Genomic DNA, 24,856 nt, shown 5'->3' on the forward strand with positions numbered 1-24,856 from the left:
CAAAATTATTCCAATAAACATTCTTCATTTGGGAAATTAATTTGGGAAGTTTTAGTACAGAAAGTGACAAGTTGTGTAATTCAAGGAAACCAAAACATTGAAGACACATAAAAAGGAGATCCTTTGAAAATAAATTTTAATTCCTCCCATGTCTCTAGAAGGAAAGTGCTTTTGACAATCTGTATCTTGCTATTGTTCATTTAATAATTCATATCAACATTTACTGAGGGAGATTGGTCTTTGCTTTAATTCTTATTGTATGCCAGCCAACCTGCTGCCCATTCTTGTGACTTTTATTACTTGTTGCTGTTATTTTGTAGACTGTGCAGGTAATACTGTTACAATTAGAAAGAAGCTGGTATGAGAAAAATTGATCTTCAGAAAGGGCTTGTATTTCAGACTGGCTCAGATTTATACTTTAGGATGTATTATATTTTTAAATCAAATCTTTCTCACTCGAAAACTAGCAATATAATAGATGATGTTTCTTGTTCCTTCCAATGGAGACAGCTACAAGTCATGTCTGTCTGTTTAAATATATGTGGAGACCCTGCAAAATGGTTATCATATTCAATACCAATCGACTTTGACTGGAATCAAAAGCATGCAAAGTTCTGCAGAACTGGGTCTCAGCTGTGGAAAGGGGATGGTTTCTCAAAATTATTTTTGTTCAGATTGGAAATAGAGGGAGCCAATATCATATACAGCATAAAATGGAGGCCTGCATTTCATAAGAATAGTAACCTAGTCAGTACTGGTGGGGTAAGTGAAAAATCAAAGCAACGTCTAATGTTTTGGCATGGAATGACTGCAAAATGCTTACAGCTGTATTATTCTTAAGGTTTGGGAGAAAAAAAACAGTCTCATGTATTGGTAAATTCAAGTCAATGGAGTAAATTCTGCTCAGGAGCAATAGTCTATACCCACCAAAATCATCACGAGAAAATATTCCTCATTTACGTTGCTATAATGGAGAGCAAAACTCTGAGAGAACAACCATGGCACCCTCTAGCTAACTAAAGATCATATAAGTTCTACTGATTATGTGCATACAGCTCTTTCTGTAGAAAGTGATACATATATATAGATAGATAAAAGATGTAATAGTAATAATAATAGTTCCTTTGTTACAGTAATCTTTAGATTATTGTTGTGCCTTCTGAACAGTCTCACAGTATCCTGCTGCTATGTACTCCAAATTTCCCTTTGGTTTGTATGTGGAAAAATTCCAGACAGTGAAGTTCTACTTTCCCAGACACAGATACTTTATTAGGAATTATCTGATTATTGTAACAGTTTTAATGCTTGCACTTGGGCTGGAAGTAGATAGTTGTTTTTCTGGATTTATTTTTATTACTCTCCTGGGGCCCACACACTCCAGTGGCAGAATGACCACATGTCGAGCACATGTAGGTGTTTCTCTACAGGATAACATGCTAACCATCAAAATAAGTCAAGAAAATTGGCCCAGATAATGTGATAAGTTTTGCTGCTTACAAGACACCAATTCTTTTTTACCTTTTATTTTAAAAAGTAGATGGTACTTTTAAATTTCTCTACTGTTTAGTATTTTAATGAAAATCCAACATACTTAAAAATTGAATTTTTGGACATTCCTTTTGGACCAAGTGTTCTAGCTTTGATTCTGTTTCCAAATATATTGTGGATTTCTGCACTTGCTTTTCAAGTTCAATTATGAATGTGGAAGGGTGTGGAAATAAGCAGCTCTTTATAGTTTGCAATTTGTTTTACCAATGCATTGATATCCATGCATTGATGCATAAATCATCAGCACCCTCCACTTCCAGCTTTTGGTACAGTTCTGCAAATGCACTGCATTTCTGATTTTTTATAGTTCTAACTATATTTTGCAGTGAGAGTGTCTGATGCAAAGATCTTCTTTCTGCTTTACCCCATGGATGAAGATTTGAAACAAGGGGTAAGTCACTTCAGTTTTGGCTGCGGAGAGCTAAAATAATTCCAGTTTTCAGAAGAATGAATCCTGATTTATACTAGAGAAAATCTATGGTGGACCTGTGACCAGTCACACACTAGTTTTTTTTTGCTGTCTGAGCTCATATTATTCCATTTCCCTCATTGGAAGTGGTGCTTCATGAAAAGACTTAAAGAGTACAAAATTGTTAGAAAGATCTTCTTCTGTTACAGGAAAGTAATATGTGTTCACGTGATTTTACTTCCAAGGTTGCAAGGCATATAAGAGAAAAAAATAAGGATCCCTGTGTGATTGTCAGCAATTATACGACACACACACACACACACACACACACACACACACACAGAGACACTCATAACAAGTGGAATCCTCCTAATGGAAATTGCCTGATAACCAAGCAATATACCAGGCTGATGAATTCAACTTTTATAATTACCTGGGAGAAAAGAACAAGAGTAAAGGGAAGGGGAGATTTGGTTCTTGTCAGCTCTAATCTCATTTCGACACAGTGCAAAAAGATAGCTTTGTACCTATATCTAATAGTGAACCCGTAAACTCCTTCCTGAAGTAGCTCTCTCAGATAAGAGATGTTGAAAAAGATAGAATCATAGGTGCATGAAAGTACAACCTTTTAATCTTGGTGGGAAGACCCAGGTCTCAGCATATCTAGGGTTTTAAATGTTAGATGTTAAGATACTAGTTAGAAAGAGAGAGAGCAAGGGAGAGAGAGGTACTGTATATTACATTATAAAGGAACAATCCATTGGGAGTTCCTTTTGCAACACTATTATTTGCTCCTGGAATATGCAGAAAAATTGATGTCATTTTGCTAATTACTTACCTAAATTGTTCATGCATGTGAAGTCAGTGGAGTTATAATCCATACGGTCATAAATAATCATGGGTACAACACTCTGCCCTCTCTCACCCTCAGAGGGGAATTTTAAGCTTTGTAATTCTGACTAACCAGGTCTCCTGTTGCGTATATTAATAATTCTCTGCATGAAATAAAGTCCTTTGATACTATCAAACACTACAGAATTCTATTGTAAAGACATCTTTCACTAAAGTTTTATAGATTGACATTAGGCAACTATAGTGATGAGCAGAATATAAGATCGAACAGCATATAACAGAACAGAAGACAACAGAACAGAACAGAATGTGGCCCATTATTACTCAGATTGTTTTATGTCTGGTTGCAAAACACCATACTAGTTTCTACAGAGGAAACAATGACTTCAGAACTGCTATGCTTATTCTTAGACACTAACAGCTTCTAGGGTACCACTGAAAGTTGTGCTGGCAAAAGACAGTCAAATCACTTATTAAAACAGAGCACTAGTCACCAGTCAGCAATGCTACCCCTACTTTTCTTCCCATCTCTGTTTTGAGGCAACAGTGTAAAGTCTCACTGTATATTCAAGAACTAAATATTTACCAACAAAGCAGCAGTACTCGATTATCTCCGGTAACATTAAAGCAAATTGCTCACACTGTTCGTATCTTACTTAGCCAACACCAGGATCAGAATATGGACACCTATAGGCTTAACTGAACTAAGAAAGTGGCAAACTGATAGAGGCCATCTGTCATTATTCTCCCCATTCCTGTAGTAGAGAGTTCCTGTAGCAAGAAAAAGTATTTAATTCACTAAAACTTATCAGTTAAAATTTAATGCAAGTGCCAAATATCTAGAGTTGCATCGATAAAAATGTTATGCCTGCAGTCTTCTGACACAAGCAGATGAAGGTTAGGCTGGTAAATTTTTCAGAGCCTTATTACATGCCCATGCTGATCACATGCACATGAAAAGCAAGATTCATTAGATATAGCAATGGTGGAAAGCCTGAAAAATGTCACGGAAAAAATGTCAGTTGAAAACGGTATAGCATTTGCTATGAGATGGATATAAAAAATACTAATTGAAATACAAATAGACACCTCAGTAAATTATATAACCCCCATTCCACATATGCACTTGAAACTCCAAACTATCTAGTAACTAAAGCAGTGCTGTAAACTTGACCTTGACAATCTTAGGTACAAGCATATTATTATACCACTTGTTAAATCAGGAAATGAATATTTACTTCACGTAAGAGATTTGAAGAGTAGGGTTCTCTATTAACTCAGAGGGAACTAGGGCACAGAAAGCCCAGTATCAGCTTCCAGACTGCAGTCCCTTCCCCTTATTGCTGAAGAAGGAAGGCTAGCCTTACAGCTATGGCACAAGCAAGTTTTCTGTCTTATGTCATTCAGGTGCAATAGGGTGGTCTAGCCCTGATTTACACAAGCACTTCACATCTAGTATCAAGCAGCTCTCCGAATCTGCTTGTGTGGCAGTGCTTCTGATCAAGTGCTGTTATTAACTCTTTGCTCTTCCCATCTTTTCTTTGCCTTGTCCCTTTTTATGTCAAAAAAAAATAGTGCAGAGGTTGTTTCTGACTATGTTTTTTACACGGGCTTGTACAGTGTAACTTAGGCTCAGTTCTGTTTTAGAAGAAATAAGAACAGACAAAAAAGAGAATGTGGAGGTGAAAGAGTAGTTCATCTTCCTTACCTAACAAATCTTTTTCACCTCTGACAAGTACTGGAAAAATGAAGCTCAGTTAATAGTGGTGGGTTTGCTTGAGTCCACCGTTCATTTCATATAGATCACCGTAGACTATGTCTGGATTTCAAACAGAAACAGAAAGGTTTTGTATTCAGTGGGAGAAGTGCTGTGTCATCCTGTCCCCTCTTAAAGCTTTAAAAATATTGCACTTTTTTTTTTCTTTTAATTTGTCTTAGACTGTGTTAGGGAAGTTGGATCAGAAGCTGTAATACCATTCTTGAGAACAGAGAAGAAATGATGACAAGTAAGAAATAATTCAGGGCATTCTTTTATTTTCCCCTTGCACTTCATTTCTTTGGAATACCTAATAGAAGACTTGCAAATCTGACAAAATATGAGTTTCCTCCAAATCCATAAGAATGATTACTTAAAAGATGTGTCCTGGTGAAGTTTAGTGCTTGTGAAAATGGAAGACAGATAACAATGAGTGAAACATAGTACGCAAGTTCCCTGGGGCAGTTCTGTCAATACAGTTCAGTCCCACACCTGTCTTGAAACTATTCACAGAGCTAATCTATGCAGTAGTTATTCCCATGTGGGCAACTATCCATGAGAGGCTTGACTGAGACCAGCCAAATTCATTTGACTTGTGTTTTATTACTCACAGGAAGTTTGATCTGAAAGAACGAAGGGCTAACACGTTAACTCTTACAGTGCCATCTTCCCTCTGTTTTTTTCTTCTCTTTTGCAGTCATGGTAACTGGATTCTAGTCAGATACTTTGCCAAACTCTCTGCAAGATTACCTTGCAGCAAGTATATCAAGTAGAGTTACATATTGTTCCAAGTGCTATCACGGCCAGAACACTTGCAGAGAACGCAGAAATCACACAAAAGTTGCACACTCACTGACAAAGCAAGGACATTTATCCCCAGTATAACCTTCCCCATGAAGGATCAGTTTCCTTCATCTTCAGTGCCCATACTTGGGCTGCTGCTGCTGCTGGGCGTTTAGGGTGCCTGGGAGAGGAGCAGTGCGGACCCTCCCACACGCACGCACACACACGGAGTTTGTGTGACCTCTGGCAGTTCAGGCCTTTGCTGTGCACTGCTTTTTGCCACCTCGTTCTTTTTAGAATTCAGTGTTGAATTCTGTCCTGCCTTCAGCTGCGAGGGGAAAGGACACGCTGCGAGCTCAGACCACAATGCAGAATTTGATCAATGTCTGACCTACCCAGTGATTTAATCAACAGGACAGCATGAATGCTCTAATGACACAGGAACAACATCACAACTCTATATGTTGCAGTGCACAATGATCATTTCCTGCAGCATGTTACTTAAAAGCAGGAAAATAATGACACACTTCAGTGCCATCTGCCCCCACTGTATTGTCCCCTCGTTTTCCTCTGATACAGTCTTTTGTTATATAGTAGAAGCTCTTTCAAATGAGAGGTCTAATGGCAACAGATATCCAAACAACATAAAAGCTGCCAGGACCTATATTTTAAATAATGAAGAATATTCATTATCCCCCTTTGATTTATCTGTGTAAAGCGGACTTTCTGTGTATATACCCACACCTGAGAGAAACATTTGAGACTAGTTACCTCACTAATAGATATCTCCATCCCATCTTTACTCTATATCCCAGTTTTTTCTTAAGGTTAACGCACACAGTTTCTAAGATCATGAAAATGAGGACGTGGAATAATATTAGGAGGGAATGCAAATTCAACAGCCTGTCTCACCAAACCACCAAGGACTCTGTTCTGCAGCTAATACACTCTGAGATAGCATTAACTCTGCCTAATAATTCCCATGTGCTTTTTCCACAACAGAGAAAACTGGGGGAACTTCACAGATCTTTTCTCCCCTCTCAGCTTTGCCTGGATTTTACATACCCCTACTTCTCCCTCCCGTGGCAGCCAACCATCTCCTTCTCTGATTAGTAATAGCTTAGATTATTAAAACTGTGATCATTAGGAAATTCTGATTTCCTGTTGCACTGGAAGTTAATTATTTACCTTTGCATTTCATTCAGCCTGGAGAATTCTGATTGCTCACTTTCATCCAGTTTTTGCCCAGTTATTTTCTAGTCACTTTCTCTTTCCTGCTTTTATCCTGCCTCTGCACAATGTTGCAATATTTGGTCTGAAAAAATAATACAGGTAATATTTAAAAGAAAATAAAAGCTTCCATCACAATTATTACTTATCTTAGTTTTGATAATATCTTTAGGATACTTGGTGTCCTAAATGCATCTGACATTATAGTCGTAACAAAATGAACTTCAACTTTAAAAGAGAAATCCTTCTTAGCTGAAGAACTAACTAAAAATTCTGATTTTGCCTCTGCTACTGTGTGTATTTAAAAAATAGAGACAGAGAACTGTGTTACTACCTGAACATAAATATATGTCCATAAAGGTACCCTAGATGGTGGAAGGGAGTATAAATTTTGTAGTAAGGCTACTACTCCTTGCATTTTTTCACTTCTACTTGCAGGAGATACTCCTTTAGCATAGCACTGAAGGAGTTAAAAACAATGCCTTTCTGCTGAGCGTGTTTATCCTTCAACACAAGGCAATATACAGGGCTATATTCAAGTACCCCTCCCCAAGATCCCCGAATAGTTCTTCACAAGATCTAAGCAGCCTGTGAACTGAGACTGATGTCACCTGAAATTTAAAGATGTTTATTCTCTTAGTGCTTAAAGAGGATCATCTTTCCGCAGCAAGTTGGCTAGACTGTAGGATGTCTTCTCTTGGTCAGCACATGTATAACCAGACAATCATTCAGCAGCTTGTAAAATATGATTGCATATAAGATATTGATGACCTGAGGGAAGTTCTGAATATCAGAGGCTCATAATTAGAATACCAATGCATTTGATCCAATAGAGTTTCCATCAATGTCACCGAGATGAGTGGTTATGAATTTCAGAGTCATCTCTGCCCATACAGACTGATTTATGCACTTTCAACTCTGGACAAATGAAGGGCAAAGAACTACAGCCAAACTGTTCTACCTAGAGAACTCCTTATCCTTAGATGAGCTTCTGAAATTTATAATCCTCCCCCCGCCAGGGTTCAAGATCAAGCTCTTCAGTTGGTAACTCATGATCTATTTATGCTTATGCCATCCATCCACTTTCAGTCATTGGGTCCTCTTATCTGTAAATCCAGTCACAACATGTAGGATGTGTGGATCTGCTGATAAGAAATTTTTGCAGGAAGGAGAATCTGGGTAGATCAACAGTTCTGTTGCCAGAGCTGCTGGCAGCAACTCTAACATCTCATTTATTCCAGATTTATAAAGGTCCACCGTGCTGATCTGAGGATAGAGCTGAGTGTTTGACTTGTGTGATAATACACTATCTAGTTGAAAACTGTATTGCGTACTCAATATTAAATTAGACAGATACTGACCAGATTATCCAATCTGGGATAGAAAACAGCCATCTTGTTGGCACTGAGATACCAATAGTTCCTGTTTTGTGCTGTTTTTTATATAACTAAAAATTAGTGCACTAGTGTAGAGAGACAGATCCAGCACCTTATAACGAGCACTCAGAAAAGATACAAACCCAATTGCATCATTCTTTTCAAAACTCTATTGAACACAGCATTACTTGTGGAAATAGTAATCTATTAACTGTGAGGGAAAAGAAGTAGAGGAGAAAGGGAAACAGACTAAAAAACGCTCATATACTATTTCCATTTCAAAATTCTACAGTATCACTGTAGAATTGCCCTGCCATATAGTTAAATCAAAATAATAACGGAAGGTGCTAAATAATGAGTCTGACAAATCAGAAGGAAAGAGTTTGCTAAGTGATCCTTTGCCACTCAAATTCTATCAGAAAGCTCTTTTAGATTTTGCTTATGAGTTCTGTCCTTGCATGCGTGCATGTGCACATTTAGCATTCTGAATATGCAATACCAAATGCATATAAAAGAGATTTTGATAGGGCACAACATGGATAAAACAATTAGAGTGACCTTACTGTCAGATGCTCTGCCACAGAGGCTTAGGCATCTCTAGGCAGTGAGGGGACTTGGCTCTGTCTGTGGCATTCAAAGTACACATTCTGAAAAGAGAGATGTCCATTGTGCTGCTTTATTGCCTAGGCATTTTCAAAGCTATAATAGTACACAGTTAAAGTAATTTCTCAAATAAAAAAAGACTTCTACCGGCAAGATGCATTTTACAATTTACTGCTGAACTGCAGCAAGAAGCAGCTCTTCACTGAGCAGTATGGCATAGGGCCAGAATGAGCTATTTCAGAAATCACTGTTGGGCATATATCAATTTGATACATAGGATTTAGCAATACAGTTGGGAATGACGCTGTGTGTATGTGTATGTGTTCATGTTCCGTTAAATTTTAAGAGTTTCTAACTGTATACTCGTCTTCAGCATGAGGCAACCTGTTTTTAGACAGCTAAATTTGTTTTAAAGAGGGAGAAATGTATCAGGCTGGATAACAGAACTATTTTTTTTTGTTGTTTACTTATGATTTTGTGATGGAAATTAATTTTCTATGGGTTGTTCAAAGGCTAAAATGTCTCAGATGAAAACTTTGAAAACATTTAAAGCACAAATGAAAAATTTATGAGGAATATACTAGAGAGCTGATTGTGAACTGTTGGGGAGCCTTGTATCTTTTCCACCTCCAGATTCTCTGGTTCAATGAATAATGTGGGGGCTAACAGTAGTGGATCAGTACAGCATGATGCAATATGTATGTAGAACATTAACATATTAAATCAGAGTCCTCCAGCCATCTGATTCACAGTATATGTTTCAGGTATTGAAGTGATAAAGTTTCAGATTTTTTTAAAAATACCTATAATTTGTTTTGAAATAAACAGCAAGCTTTCAACTGATCTGGCTTAAGAAAGAATGTTTAGTGTAAGAGAGTTTGCCACTCACTCCAAACCTCACTGGTTAAAGATAAGAGTAAGCTAAATCTAGATCAGTCAATGGGGTGGCCTGCGAAACAAGACAAACAAGCTTGCTAAACGGGGTACACTTAGCTTGTTTCAACGACACTGGAAGCACCACCTGGAAAAAAGCTCTCAAGATCACAAATGAAATTATAAGGTAATACAAAGAATATTTCTTCATTTAGAGACACTCCACATTGTTTCAACTAACATTTCAGGCATGCAACAGCTCACTAAAACCATGTCACCAAAAGTATAATTCATAAAGTGTTACACAGATCCGATACACAGTCTACACATAGGTTTTGTAGGAATATAACCATGTAAACTGTGCCCTTGACAAATACCTATGCTGCTACAACCCTCATATGGATGTAGTTCTAATCATTTAAATATGACTTCTACCTATATAGCTTGTTTTCACATGCACACATGAAGAAACTACTAATATTCATTAGTATAACCAGAGACACTGACGGGGTTGTATCATCTTCAATTACAGCTAAATGACATCACTTTGGGGTATTCAAATTATTACTCACATGAGTAATCCCTAAACATGAGAGGAGTTCCTGAGAAATTAACTTGCCAAGGAAAGAGAGAAGGACTGAGTCTGGAATCAAATAAATTAATTTTAAAAGCAGTCTTTCATCTGTGAAGTTCTGTTTAGTAAGCATAGGTAGATTTGCTACAGATTCTTTCCATCAACCTTGGGAGCAGTCCCTCTTGGGAACACCTCAGCTTTTTACTCAGCTCAGAAACTTCTGACGGAATGAAGAAAAACATATGGTTTTCTTCTGGTTTGATTTGATTTTCAATTCACTGACAAAAAAAAATTGTGATAATTCTTTAATGAAAATTAATGATGAAATAGCAAAGCATGCTTTGAAGGGTCTGTGATTACACGTAAATTCATAGTTACCTGTATATGTTTCACATACATAGATTATATGTACTATATATATGAAATGCCTTTCTTCAGAACTGTGTATAAAATCTCTTGTTCAGTCAGTAAAGTTTCTGTTGGTTTAAAGAAATAAATATTTCTTGTTTTACTCCTTAATGGTGGCATTGAGAATGCCATACACATTTGAGAACAGTTCTATTACTATATTTCTTTTTCTTTGCAGGAAAAGTACTTAGGAAATCTCGAGAGGAAGAAATGTTTGTAATTCTGAACAAACAAGCCTGTCATTGGTGATCCTACGACTGCAGTTTGACCATGGCTTAGTCCTCCGTGACCTCTGTGGAGACCGGGATGCGGACAATGCTGATGCTCCCAGAAGTGCTCGGCCACGCACAGTGAGGGCTGTGTCCTTTCCCCTTTTCCCTGTGACACACCTTGGCCGGCTCTTACGGAACTGCTCAGTGGGGTGACAGCGACTTATGTGACTAAGTGATGTAGGGCTGGACCTACTGTTAAGAAAAGCTTTTCTCTCTAGTTCAACTTTCCCTATTGGTTTTGATTAAGCAGTGGCAAGAGCTGCCAGTAGTTGCTGGGAGTGACACTGCTGTAGGGCGCACACTGATTTCCATTCTGAAAAGGAGCAGATGATGCTTTCTCTTCACAGCTCTGGCCTTTCCAGCTTTTAATGGGTCATGCAGTATTTCTGTACAGTTTATAACATTTACTTTGAGAGAATAGTCTAGCATCAGCCTGCCTAGATGGTGCTGAACATGGAAGTCACTGGACATGATGGTGAACGGCTAATGAATCAGCAGAATGAAATTATAAAATCTTTTGCCCTAATCCTGTAATTATCCCTCAAGATCCCTGACGTTAAACAAATTTTGTCCAAATAGTATAGTTTGAGATGAACTCCGTCATAGTGAGCATATTTTCAGGAAGGAGCTGATTTAATGTCTATATGATTTTGTATTTTGCAGCTATTACCCACAACCAGTGAGCCATAATAAGGTACTTTGACCAAAGAGCAGAACTCCTTCCCCTCCATCCAAATGGTTTCACTAATACTTTCACAAATAAATGACAATAAAAGGAACTAAATGTCCTTTTCTGTAATCTCTGGCTCAAGATCTGTCCCCACCTGGCTAGGGTTTGTAAAATCAGACTGCAGAGCATGACAAGAATCTCTATAGATTATTGTCCCAGCTACGTTTCAAACTGATTCTTTTGCTTTGATTTTTTGTGACTGCAGTCGTTAACCAGTAACTGTCACAAAAAATTACAATGTTAATTTACCAGGTGAATAGCTAGCCACTGATTAATAATTATGAAAGTGGCCTTCTGACTAGAAAGTCATACCAGAATATTTTCAGTGACCTTTAATACTCTGCTTCATAAGGGCCAGATTCTGCAAAACGCTGATCGGTTCCTTTCAGAGGCAAGTCACGTTTCACTTGGGGCCAAAATAAAATCATCGCTTTGCAAGACCCAGCTTACAAATGATCTGATCCTGTACATCAAAAGCTTATTAAGTTTTGTCAACAAGGACCGAACAACCAGTCTCAGTGATGGCACACCTTCGACCAAGCAACAATTCTAGAGGCTGCATGACTCCATAAATACACTTCACTTAAATTATGCTAGAGAAGGTTTCTTTTAATAAATTAATTAATAAAGCAGTCACAGCTTGAGGTAAAATATACAGGAGATTGTTCCTAGGTAGAGTTCAGAGCCTAAGATTTCTTTTTAAAAGAGATATTTTATGAATCTCTTTATGCATCTTTAAGTTTTCAGGAATGCTGAACAGAACATGATGGATTTATTTTAAAATGTTGCTAGTATTTAGTTTTGATTCAGTTTAAAGGGGCATGCCAGAAGAAGGAATCAAAGAGGAAAAAAAGATTGTTAGCTGTGTAAAACACCAGTAAGAAAGGAAAGGTATAATCAGGTCCTAACAATTTATACCTGTGGCTAAAAAAATCAGATTAAATTGTATTATTCCTGGGACATATTGTTTGATGTGACTAGAATATAATTTGTTAAGCAGAGAATAGTTTTTATTTCAGATGCTTGTCTCCTGGGTATTACCTATCGATTAAGGTTTGGGTTTGTTTTGAATAAATGAATAAAACATCTTTGTTAAGAAACATTTTAATGACTATTTTTTGTGGTTATTCTTCTTTAAAAGAAGTCAATTACTTGAAAGGAGTAGGTTACACATAGCTCTAGGCAACTAAAGCTTGTATCTTCAGTGCATGTTAAATTAGCCTTCTTCACAATAACAACTGTGTATAATATACTTTCATATTTTTTAAAGACAAATAAAATACAAATATTTGTTTTACTAGAAGAAAAGAAAATGCAATTTTTAAACCTTTGGGGTAAGTTCCAGTTCTTTTGGTTTCTTGAGGAAATAAATAAATAACATTGACAGAAAGGCTCTTGAAAAGACTGCCCAAAGGGGAGGGAAAAAAACACCTAAAAACACCGTATTACCAAGCACTAAGGTAATCAACTACAATCTGGGAAATGTCAAACAATGGTATTCACCTACTCAAAAATATTGCTGATCAAGTCCTCAACTGCCATTTACAATCACTAACTAAAACATGGAATATAGCTGTGGATATAAACAAGAGACAAATTAGTATTGGGAAGCTGGGTTTAATAATCCCCTAAAAGAGACCATCTGTTTATAAAGACCCCCTTTTCCTTGATCTCTGACATGTATTCCTAATATAGACACAGCTGGATTTTTTTCTACATTTTTTAAACACCCTGCTACTATAAAGTCTACTTATAGTATATCTGGTCTGAGTGTTTGTCTCAAGTTTCAGTTATTATGTAAGCACTCAGGGGCAATAAAATTTCACATACAGTCAGCCAGCTTTAGAGTAAGTATTAAACCATCAGACGAACATAAATGCACTTCTTTTATTATTGATGTTCAATAGCACTCGATAGTTTTTATTTTTCTGATTTTTTTTTTTTGCAAATGTTATCATATTATCAGTGTTTCCTGGAATAGCTATCTGACATTAGAGTTCCAGTTCTCAATACACATTTGGAACTACAGTTCAGTTTTCTTGTTTTCCTGTTTAAATTGCTAAGAAATCATGTTGTCCATAATGGATATGACATTGGCAACCTGGTGAGCCAGGCGATTTGCATGTATAAAAAGGCAAAGCAATTCATAGCTTCTGTTTCCAATCTACTATGGTGAAGAGAGTAAAAAAGAAAAACAAAAAACCCAATGACTATACACTTCTCACAGATAGAGGTCACTAATGGACTGGATTTGAATCAGTCTGGTAGAAGCCTCAAAGTTATATGAAAGTAATCTAGTGAAAAATGAACTCACTTTGAGATTAAAGAGGTAAGAGAAATGATTAAGAAATAAAGCTCTCATCTTCCTGGAAACAATATTATCTTAAGTGTACCTTCTTTCTAGTCCTTTAAATAAAAAGTGCAGTACAGGAAAAGCCTGATGGTGATATTTGTTTGAACTCCTTTATGTTTTCTTGACTTGGTAAGACTAAGACTATCCTTCATTTCTATGGGAAGGGTAGGGAAGTCAGCCCTAATGACATCCTACACTTTAGATACTGCTATTTTAAGCAGTCAAAGACAAGCACATTCTTGATTCTCAATGGAAACCATAGCCTGTGTAATGCAGATTCCAACTGAGAGTGTAGGGTTGCGCAAAAGAGATACGTCTACGTCCTAAATCAAACTATCCAGCAGGCCAGGATATAAATGTGACTTGCAACAGTGGCTCAAATTAGATCCAGATTCTCCAAGCCAAACACAGATAACATCACCTTATACAAAATACAGGGTGCATGTGTGTGTGAGGAGTCTTTCAAGAATGCTGAGTGCATTCCAGCACCATTTTTTCTTGATACAGCCTTGGACTTTGGAAAACACTGATGACTGGTCTAGTCACAGGTAGTTTTACAGACACAGTATTTACTCAGTGATTTGACTTGCTTCACATCTAGTATTCCAGGCCTGCGCTCTCTTACTTTTAGCTACCAGTTTAAATAGCAAATCTCCTACAAATGGTAAAGATGCTTGAAATTTCTCCTCCTGCACCATTTTCAGGAACAAAATCATCATTAACATTTTAACATCACCTTTCACACTTAGAAATGGTGACTTTCAAATAACATCAGTTGTATCTTTTTGGTGAGGCAAAGATTATGTCTCAGTGATAACATTGTATACATTGGCTCTTAAGGAAGGAAGGAAAGATAGGTAGGCAGGGATGTAAGTGCAGTACCTTTAAAATGATTTGAAAAAATGCCAGGGTGGATTTTTCCCCCTTCCAAATATATGTATTTTCGAACCAATTAATGAATTTCCCCTGAAAACGAAATTATATAAAGGTACTCTTGGAGAAAGACCACGTCAGAGAATGAAGCAATGAATGAAGTCCAGGGAAGGTTTTTTTTTGTTTGTTTGTTTTTTTTTTTACCTGAGTAGGGATCAATCTCAACCTCTAAATTGGTTTTATTTTCCCTGCAAGCACTGAGAAGTTAGATGCAGTAAATAAACCTCTCTTTAACACACACCCTGTCTTTCTGTGTGCTTGTGTGTCTGTGTGCATGCCTGTGTGTGAGAGACAGCGGTCTGACTTGCTCTAGTATCTTTTCCTGCTTCTCATGCAAGGAACTTCTCCCTTTCTATTTAGCTGAGCTCTGCATTGCAAAAAGCAGCATCTGAAGAAATCTAATCAGTACCTTCCACACACAGTACAGGAATTTACACGGATTTGTGCCTTGGATTTATGAGCTTATTGTAAGCCTTAAAACAGATTTCCTCCATTAAAATTAATTAAAAGCTCCTGTTGACTGATTCCCACTCCGAAAAGAAAGTGGAGGGCTTCTCCCTTACTTTGCTGCTGATTTTTTTTATCTTTTAAGGGGTTTTATCTCACGTGGTAGAGAGGTCTTTTCAGCTGCTGGACTTCTGTTTCGGGATGTGCTTTTTTTGTTCGTTCTTCCCCTCCCCCTCTCCGCATTATTTATTATTATTTTACCAGCGACCACTATCTAATTCAGCAGGTCTATGAGGGGCTCCTTTGTATTCAGAGTCCTGATCCAATTCCCTTCACCTCGCCCCCCCCCACCCTCCGAGCAGCCCCCGCTGCTGCAGCTGCCGACCGGGTCTGGTGGATCCTCCTGCCGTTCACACTTCCCCGCTCCCCCCGGCCTCCAGATTTCTCAGCACTCGCCGGCGCGGAGCTAAACCTACTTTCTCTTTCGAGCAAGGCTCATCTTTTAAAGTTCCCGTTTCTTAAAACCACCGCCCCGAGAACAGCACTAACACCGCACGCACTCTGCCAGGCGGCTGCCCCGGCCCCGAGCGCCCCGCACGGGCTCGGGCGCCGCGGGGGGGCCGCTGGCGGCACCCGCCTCGCGGCGCCGCGATGCGCCCGGGCGTGCGGCCACCGGGGGCCCCGGGCGCCCCGCCGCAGCTGCGGGCTCCGCTGACAGCCAGGCCGGCACCAAACAGCCGGGAGACCCCAGCACTTGCCGCCCACCGTTCATGAGCCCGTGCGGTGCGCGCCCGGTGCCCCACGCTCGCTGACACAGGTCCCGAACGAGGCGGCTGCGGTGTTTCCCACGCAGCACCTGATCCCGGCCGGTCAACTCGCCTCCGCGGGGAAGGCAAAGCGCAGCGGGGCTCTACACCGCCCGGGGACTAGGATTACCGGGAGGGAGAAGAGAAAGAAATGAAATCCCGACTGTACCTGGCGGCGTCTGGGAATCCCTCGCCGGCACCGATCATAATCCCCCTCCGCGCCTCTTGCCCCCCACACCAAAACTTTTCCGCCGCCGCCGCTCCTCGGTGGTGGCCGCCGCCCGCCGCGCAGCGCGGCCGCCCAGCGCCGCTCCCGGCCGGCCCCGCGGGCCCGCTCCCCGCCGGGGACCGGAGCGACCCCCGCGCCTCCCGCGCCTTCCTCCCTTACGAGGCAGCTGCATCGTCCTCCCCCCTTCTCCGCCACCTCCTCCTCCGGCGCGCAGCCCGCGGCTCTGGCATCCCCAACGCACTTTCTCTCCTCGATCCGCTCGCTCTTCCCCCCGCCGCTCCTCCTTCTCCGGTGAAAAATAAATGAGAAGGGATGGCGGGTATGCCTGGTCTTTTTTTCTCTTTCTTTTTTTTTCTCTCTATGTCCCCTGGAGGTGGTAGGAGGATCACATGAGGAGCAGGCACAGAGAACCAGGACCCTCAGAAGTCGGAGGAGGCATCGGACACATATATGTGAGTATATGTGCGAGCGTGTGTCAGTCTCTCCAAGTCCTGCGCCTGCCTTCAGCCGGGATTGCACGCTGCTCCTAGCAGTAATGATGCCTCAGATCTGACTATTCCCTGCTAATGTAAGTCGTGCCTTTTTTTGCTCCCTGCCTGACACCCCAGGGAGATGTTTACAGTAATGAATTCAGTTGATAGCCATCTCTCTCTCTCTCTCCTGGAGTCCCTCCCACATTTCTAGTTTAAAGAATGCTTGGAAGGCAGGGCTGCAACCTAGAGCTTTCCAAGAGGCAAAGTCAGGCTAGGTTTTCTTTTGCTCTCCCCCCCCCCTTAACCCGTTGCTCCCTGAGGGCAGTTTAGCGAGCTCCGTCTCCCTGGACTCGCCCCCCGCGTCCCCGCTCGCGGCGAGGGGGCCTATGCGGGGCCGCGCCCGCGGCGGGGGCGTGCAGCCCCGGACACCCCCCCCCGGCGGGGGCGCGCAGCCCGGGACACCCCCCGCCCCCGCGGCGGGGGCGCGCAGCCCGGGTGACCCCCCCGCGGCGCCGCCGAGCCCCTCTGGCCGGGACTGCGCGAAGGGAGGGCGCGGGACTGCGACCGGGGCGCGCTCTCGCCGCCCTTCGCAGCGGGGCCACCTCGGCTCCGCTGCTCCGGGGGCTCTGGGGGGTGCCGGAAGGGAAGGCAGGCAGCGAGCTGAAAGAGCAGCAAGCCCCCGAGCTGCGCCCCGAGCCGGGAGATGCCCCCGCTAGCAGTAATTACAGCCGCGCTCTCCACCAACATGGCGTTATTTCATGTGCAGCCGCCGCCGAACCCGCCCCCTCCTCTCCTCCCTTCTTCTCTCCCTCTCCTTTTCCCCGGCGAACTTTTAGGTAGGCAGTAGCAGCACGGAATAAATGTAACAGGATAAAGGCAAGTCCAGCCCTCGGGGAAGAGATGGACCTCCTTTAATATTCCGTCTGATTTCTATGATCACTCAGAAAGACTAAAACTGCTGGAGAAACCACCTTTTCCCCCAAAGTGCTAACAACCTTCCCCCCGCCCCATACTAATGTCTCCTTCAGCACCTTTAGAGAGTGTGTGTGTGTCCGTGTGTGTGTGCGCGCCCGTGTTTGTGTGTGTGTGTGTGTGCGTGCGTGCGTGTCTGTGTGTGTGTGTGTGTGTGTGTGTGCGTGCGTGTCTGTGTGTGTGTGTGTGCGTGTGCGTGTGCGTGTGCGCGCGCGCGCGCCTGTGTGTGCGCATTCCAGGTTGTCTGCGCTTGTTTCGGGGTAACCCTTCCCCCGCCGCCCCGCTGCCTAGTAAGCTCCTGCCTTGTTCTGACAAGTCCAGGTAAAGACAGGACTATGTAATTCCGAGGAGCATTTGAGCGATAGGATAGAGTCGTCAAGGTAGGACGTGGGGTGTGCGAAGAGATGTGAAACTACCTAAAACTCCTCCATTATTAAAGAAAACGCACAATACGACTTTTGCTGCGAGTTACTTTAAGAGAGGGGATGGGGAGGGACGGAGGAGAGAAGAGGCGAGCTGATCAATGCCATGTGTCGAGGAACTAGAAGAGGCAGCAGAAACGCCTCGGGGTTTGCTTCCCCCTCACCCCTGGCTGCACACTAGCTTGGATTTTCTGCTCAGCCGTACCTCAAAAGCTGAATCACTCGCCATTGTCCCGCACCTCCTTCGCCACTCACTCGGGGAGGGCTAAGTTATCCCCGGCTTCAGAGGCTGGCTCGGCCGTGCCGGGGAGCTGGGCGCGCAGCCCGGGGCGGGGGTCAGCCCGGCGCCGTGCGTGCCCGGCGCGGGATCCTGCGGCCCGGCCGCCCCCCGCCCTCCGAGGGGCATAGGAGTGAGCCGGGTTATTCATAGCGCGCTCAGATGCCGAGCCGCGCCGTGCTGCCTGCCCGCTAGGAGAGGTTGCCCCAGCGCGGTGCCGCCCAGCTCCTCCGCCTACGCGGATGCGAGGGGCAATGGCGGGGGGCGCGGAGGGGGAGCGCAGGTAGCCTGGCATTTCTCGGGGGACTCGGCGAGACCCCCCGCTCCCCCCCATACCGGTGCCTCGTGGGGCCGGGGTCTGCTGCAGCACCCCGGGATGGAGGGGAGGCCGGTGCGCTCCGCACGACTCGGCCAGCTCGAGGGGGAGCGGGTCTGAACGGCGCCGGCCCGCGGAGGCAGCCGACCTGCCCGGCAGGGACGAGGCAGCTCTCAAGTGGAGTCTCTGCCCGCAGATCCCAGCTGGACCCCAGGAATGAAAGGAGCAGGAGCCCCGTAGGGGTCCAAAGGCGAATGAACAATCTCTTTCAAAGGTTGCTTTGGGTCCTCATTTTTAAGACCTGTCTTCTTTTGCTGTTCCTCTTTTTCTATTTTTTCTCCCTGCATACTTTTCAAAGCACCTCCCTGCACATGATTTATACCTCCTTCCCGAAGCTGATGGACAGCCGGTGCAATTTACCCTGACAAATTCCCCCTTCTAAACCTTCCTCATCCTCTCTCCACCCGTCCTTTCTTTCTCTGCGTTCCCGGTATTAGTATCCTGTCGATAACACATAAAACAAAGCAGATGTGGGCCGATCACAAACATTTCTGCCCCCCCCCGTCACGGAGTAAAGTGGGAACGCTAAAAAACTTCTGCAAGGCTGCAGGCTGCTGCCATGCCCCAGAGTCTCAGAGAGAGACTATCCCTCTCTGCCTCCGGCCCCCTACTCAGCCCGCACATCAAATTAGAGGAAGATACTCAGGACACACTTTGGTCAAATCAAGATCGTGTCAGTCGAAAAGTGACTTAACTAGCCATTACCTGCTTCCGCTGAGGTAGGTCCTTCTCGGAGATCACCCAAAGCCCACCGGGTCAGGCAGGTTGAAAGGGGAGAAGGTGGCAGAACCGCTGGGCTCCGGCATGGTATTGTTTTAAGGATCACCACCAAGGTCTCTTTTTTCCATAGCTGCCAATGCTAACCATCACCCAAGGTTGCTCTCAAGGCAAAGAGGAAGGAAATTTGCTTTCCAAGCTGCTGTCCAGCCGGTCATTTAGCCCTGGCACCCCACTGATGACACTGAAGAACGGCCGGCTCAAGTGGTTAAACGCCTGGTAATTTCCTTTCGGCCCTTCCCCTGGCGACTCCGGCGCAACGCCACAGCGCGATCTTATCGACGTGTGATCATTATTCACTGCTGACAACCAGAGATGCAGAGCTCCTAAGTGAGGGTGACAGATTTCAAACGTGTGGCTGCAGCGTACCGAGCCTTAGACATATTCTTCCTCAAACTTTGCCTAGCAAGCAAGTCAGCGGCTTAACCCTTTACAGGCCTTTCTGTCGCATGGGCACTGAGACCTCAGCCCGTGTGGGAGTGCTCATTTGAGAGCAATCACAACACACACAGTTGCTTGGCTGAGGACTTCTCATTACGTGCCAGTTTCTATTCTTGGTTATTTTCAATTGAAACAAATCAGAAGCATCAACTCTGGGGAGCAGTTGGAGAGCTGGATATTTCTCCTCGGTGGTTAGGGGCTGGAAAAATCCCCACAGCAAGGGAGATCTCTTGGGGACTTACCTGTGGTCCCTACTTTGTCAGAGTCTGGTATGCAAACTGTCATACACAGCACTCTAAAATCTCTCGCACATGCATACACAGAGCTTCTGCGCTTTCCTCAGCATGATGCAGCTGAAAGTACAGATCTGAAAGTGCTATTTCACTCAGACCTTCCGATTCAAGTCGTTTGCAGGTTATCAATAACAACAGAGAAAGGAGCAAGCCAGAAAGAAATGTATTGCCATGGGGAAAAAAAATGAAAGTCTTTTTCACAGATGCACTTTGTAGTCAAAGGAAATATTTACCACCAGCAAACTCCAGCATGTCAGAACATGTTTCCTCCGAAGCAGAAAAAAGTCTTAAAATGAGAAAGCAAGCATGTGCAATCCAAAGATGAAATGAAATGCACGAAACCTTTCCAAACTCAATACCACTGGCTTGGCGCCTGATGGAGAGACGACGCTGTCAGCACTTGTAACACGAAGATGTAGGCATTAGCGAACTCCGTTGGTTTTCTATTATTCATTTATAAATATTTTTTTCAGTAAATTATGCTGTTTCTGCTCCCTTCTCTGCCTCCATAAAGAGGGGGGACCTCTAATTGCAGCTGAATGACAGTCGGAGCCTGGATGTGGGATGGTCTGCAGGGAGTTCCTTCCAGAGCCCCAGCCTTGCAATGGTCACACAGCAGAAAGGACACAGAGGCAGGCTGGTGCGCACGAAGGGGATCTGATTTCTCTCTTCATTAAAGGTATAAGATAAGACCGGACAAAGACAGAGAAGAATCATGTAATAAGCAAATGGTCAGAAAACATTACTTGCTTCCCCCCCGACATTTCTAAGTTTCGAAAAGGCAGACAAACCTCCTCTGAGAAATACCTCCTCTCCCCCTTCCCCCCCCAAAGAGCCTTTATTCTTGTCCTGTTTATAATAACTGATGACATAAGTGGAGAGGGTGATTAGGCTTGATCGATTCAGGTTACACAGTCAGGACTACCGTTTCCACTGTCCCGCTTGCGTGCAAAGTGGCAACCTCGTAAACTGGAAGCCCCCGCAGCTGGCTGCGCGCGGAGCCCGCGGCGGGCGGAGGGACGGGCGGCTGCCTGCACGTCCTCGCGCTCGGCCAAGGGGGCAGCAGAGCCCAGCGCTCCGCTCCGCCGCCCGGCAGCGCCGCAGCCGCGCTGCCGCCTGCCCGAGGGCTGCTAGCACAACTGCCTGGCAAAACTTCCCCCATTTTCTCCCTCCACCACGTTGTGTTTAAGCTGCTCCCCCCCTTCAATTATTAATCTTGGCTATAGTCTGATTACTTGTAGTTTAAACATTTTTTCTCTACTATAAATGTGTGGAGCGTTTTTTTTAACAAACTGCTTTGCATGGTTGAAAGCCCGTAAACTGAAAGGAGAATATAGAAATATATTCTCTTTAAATTGTCTGTGATCATACAAGATGGCTAGCCTGGAGTGATGGTCCAGTGATCCATAATACAACCTCAATTATTGTAAGAGAATGTGAAATAGTATAACATTAAAAAAATCACAAAAATAAAAGCGACCTTTCATCACAAATGTCTTTTTTTCAGCTGTATTGTTAGAACGATATATGCAGCTTGCAAGAGACAGGGTAGAAGGAGCTAGAAGTATTTCTGTAACTGGAAGGCTGGTCTAAAGCATACTGAATAATTTCTATTTGTGTCAACAGACTTTGGATTAGGCCTTAAATTCACACAGTAGACAGAATGAAAAATTACAATATGAATTCTTCACCAAATTTTTGGTAAAATTGGGAAGGGAAGGGAAGGGAAGGGAAGGGAAGGGGAAGGATAGGGACAAGGAACTTTAGAAAATCTTGATCTTAGATTGATTTTGTCTAGCTTATTTCCTGGCTGTATTTAACGGACACAAAAGCATATGTGATGACAGACCAATAGTTTTTCAGTCATGATTATATTCTATTTTGAATTCTAGAAAAGATGAAGAGTTAAATGTGTTCTATGGCAACTTAAAACAAATGAATTACTTTGACTAGAACTACACTAGACTAGGGAAAAAACCCACACTCAACATATTTTCTCTGAGCTCTCACTTCTATTGTGAGCTTAAAATGTAAATACCATATTGGTTCTGCAACCAAGACTTCAATACAATTTGTGATATGACTCTCAAATGGTAAATTTCTACGATTTTGGAGTGCAGGGATTGGATTTTATTTCTAAATAAAATTAAACAGTAACAAAACAAAAATACGTCATCAGCCTGTCCTCATTTTTGAGTGTCTCACCAACTCTTCTTTCCCTCCTCCTTTCCCCTCAGCCGACAACGCCTTCTGGTTTTTGACTTGTATGTGTTTTTAGGTACCACCTTGTAATAGTATGCATAGTGCCTTGGGGTGCTGCACTTCATAGCCTTGACCTAGTAGAGGCTCTCCTTTCTTTACTCCAAGGGATTTCTGCATTTAGCTTTTGACGGTATCATGACAAACTGTTTCTAAGAGTTGCCTTTGGCCATCCTTCACAGATGTGTCCCAGGAGACAGAGGAACCTGGGAGTCTTGTAGATCTCTTTTTGTCTTTAAGCCTGAGGAGGATATTTCAAAGTTTTCTGTTTGCAACCTCTTTGTCAAGTTGATTTCCAGTGAAACCAGGAAATAAGCTGGTCAAAATTTGCTGAAAAATCTCACTTTTCCTTTCCTTATGAACACCTTAGAGACTCTTGTCAAATATGGTTCAAATCACAAATAGAGCCATCTAGATGCCATCTGATGGCAGACACTTTGGAAACAGATAAACAGGTAAGTCAGGAAGTCTTGACTATAACATTTTATTGTACTTTAAAAGCAAAAAAAACACCCCTCTTTCTGACCATGCTTTGTGACCAAAGTAAACTATGACAAATCATGTTGCATGTTGTGCTTTCTCATTGCAAATAAAGAGATCGTAGAGAAGAGAAAAATTCTACAGATAAATTGTCAGTTGCTCATCTTAATTTTTATGCTGAAAACAGCTGCACATATACAGAATAATCCAGCCAACAATTAATTGCATCTGATCAAATTTAGGTCATTTAAATGGCTAAATCATAAGGGGCATATGAATGTGGTGGTAATTTAACATTGCTATGCGTTGGCTGTTTTTTCATGTATGCAAAATATGAGGCAAAAAATGGAAGGACAAGAAAAGCATTTGGCTGAAATCAACACACCTGAGAAAAAAAGAAAGCTTATTTATTATTGCCTAACTGCTCACCACAGTGGGACTGGAAAGCGTAAGTAAAACTTTGTGAATAGCATAAAAATGATCCAGGTAAGTTGTTTCTTTAACAGACTCTAAACAAAATCATTAAGGTCCTTTTCACCATCACAGCCAGACTTTGAAATAAAGGAAAATTTTCCATCCCTGGTTCTGTGACTGAACCTTTACCCTTTTGGAAAACAATCTACACACTTCGATCAGACACATACTCTGGCTGCACTATATAGAACTGAAAAAACACCTCCGTGAAATTCACACAGCATTCATTTATGCATTCATCCCTCTTCTTTCATTTTAAGGGGAGAAGGCTAGAAGGCGGGCTATCAATCTACTCCAGAAACAGCATCACTTGCTGATCACAAGGCCATCTGCCCTATCTCCCAAGGGACCTCAAGAGCTTACTCAGTCTAATTTTCTACCGATTAAAAAACTGATTCATTTGTACTTCTTATCCACAGATTCAGCAGGCTGAACTCATTCTTTCACTGCTGTCACTGTTAAGTTCTTTCCTGCAACTTTTTTTGTTTTCAAGGGGACTATTACAATTATGGAAAGGTCATTATAAATGATGTAACAGGATCCAGTATCCTCTCAGCTCAGTAAACACGAAAGGACAGATTTTATAAGTGTGGTGATTTACAGAAGTCAGAGAGGAGAAACTTGTTTTAAAATAATTAGCATGGTCAAAGTTTCTCTTGCAATACTGTTTAAAGTGATAACATCAAAAAAAGCTAAAATGCTGTGTTATTATAGACCCCAGTTCTCCTAGCATAACTCTTAAAGCTGATTTTATTGACTTCCATGCAGAACCTCACATAAGACTAGCAAATTGTGTTCTAAAATGTATCAAAAAACCTTGAGCTCTATCTAGTAACAGTTGTTAACCCTCCTTCAATTCTAGTATAAGCTAATTATATGTAACAGGATACAAAAAAAGAATGTAGATTTTCTATTGAAACTTACTGATTTTTGCTTTTTCTGGATTAATTCCTTAATTATGACAAAGAGGTGATGCCATTTTGTGAAGCCTTTTCTAACCCTTCCTGTTTGCTTATTTTAGAACGTATTGCTGCAAAAGGGATAGGCAAAAAGTAAAATCAGATTCAATTTCCTTCACAAGGTATAGACATTACCTTGACAATCAAGGATCAAGAATTGGGGGCTACATTATTAAACCTCCAAACTCAGAAATAAATGAGCAACAATCTCTGCATGCTGCTCTGTCAGAAGGTCCTATTTCCAATGGCTATTACTTGAGGGCAGAAAAGGTTGTTACCATGGTACAGACTGATCACCGGAAAGGAAAGCAAAAAAAATCCAGGCAGAACGACTAAGCAGATGGTATCTGTTTTGCATCCTGATAAATTGGCACTAAGCTTTCGGGTCTTTGAGAGGATTTTGAGGTAGTGAAAATATCTTGTGAAACCATTTGTCTTGCTCTTCAGCAGTACAAAGCACCCATGTCACAG

At 42.3% G+C, this 24,856-nt stretch overlaps 1 protein-coding gene across 9 annotated transcripts in view; it reads right to left on the reverse strand.

The window, feature by feature from the left end:
• Positions 1-20,850, reverse strand: part of FLRT2 (fibronectin leucine rich transmembrane protein 2) — a 63,465-nt gene extending 42,615 nt beyond the window's left edge. For 2 of the 9 annotated variants that reach the window (XM_064512218.1, XM_064512224.1), the window contains exon 1: positions 16,424-17,054. The gene's annotated coding sequence lies outside the window, so the exon portion shown is untranslated. The other 7 variants (XM_064512222.1, XM_064512223.1, XM_064512221.1 and 4 more) reach the window with 7 other exon arrangements.
• Between the last annotated feature and the right edge of the window lie 4,006 nt (positions 20,851-24,856).

Source organism: Dromaius novaehollandiae, chromosome 5, assembly GCF_036370855.1.
Source record: "Dromaius novaehollandiae isolate bDroNov1 chromosome 5, bDroNov1.hap1, whole genome shotgun sequence".
Taxonomy (NCBI): Eukaryota; Metazoa; Chordata; class Aves; order Casuariiformes; family Dromaiidae; genus Dromaius; species Dromaius novaehollandiae.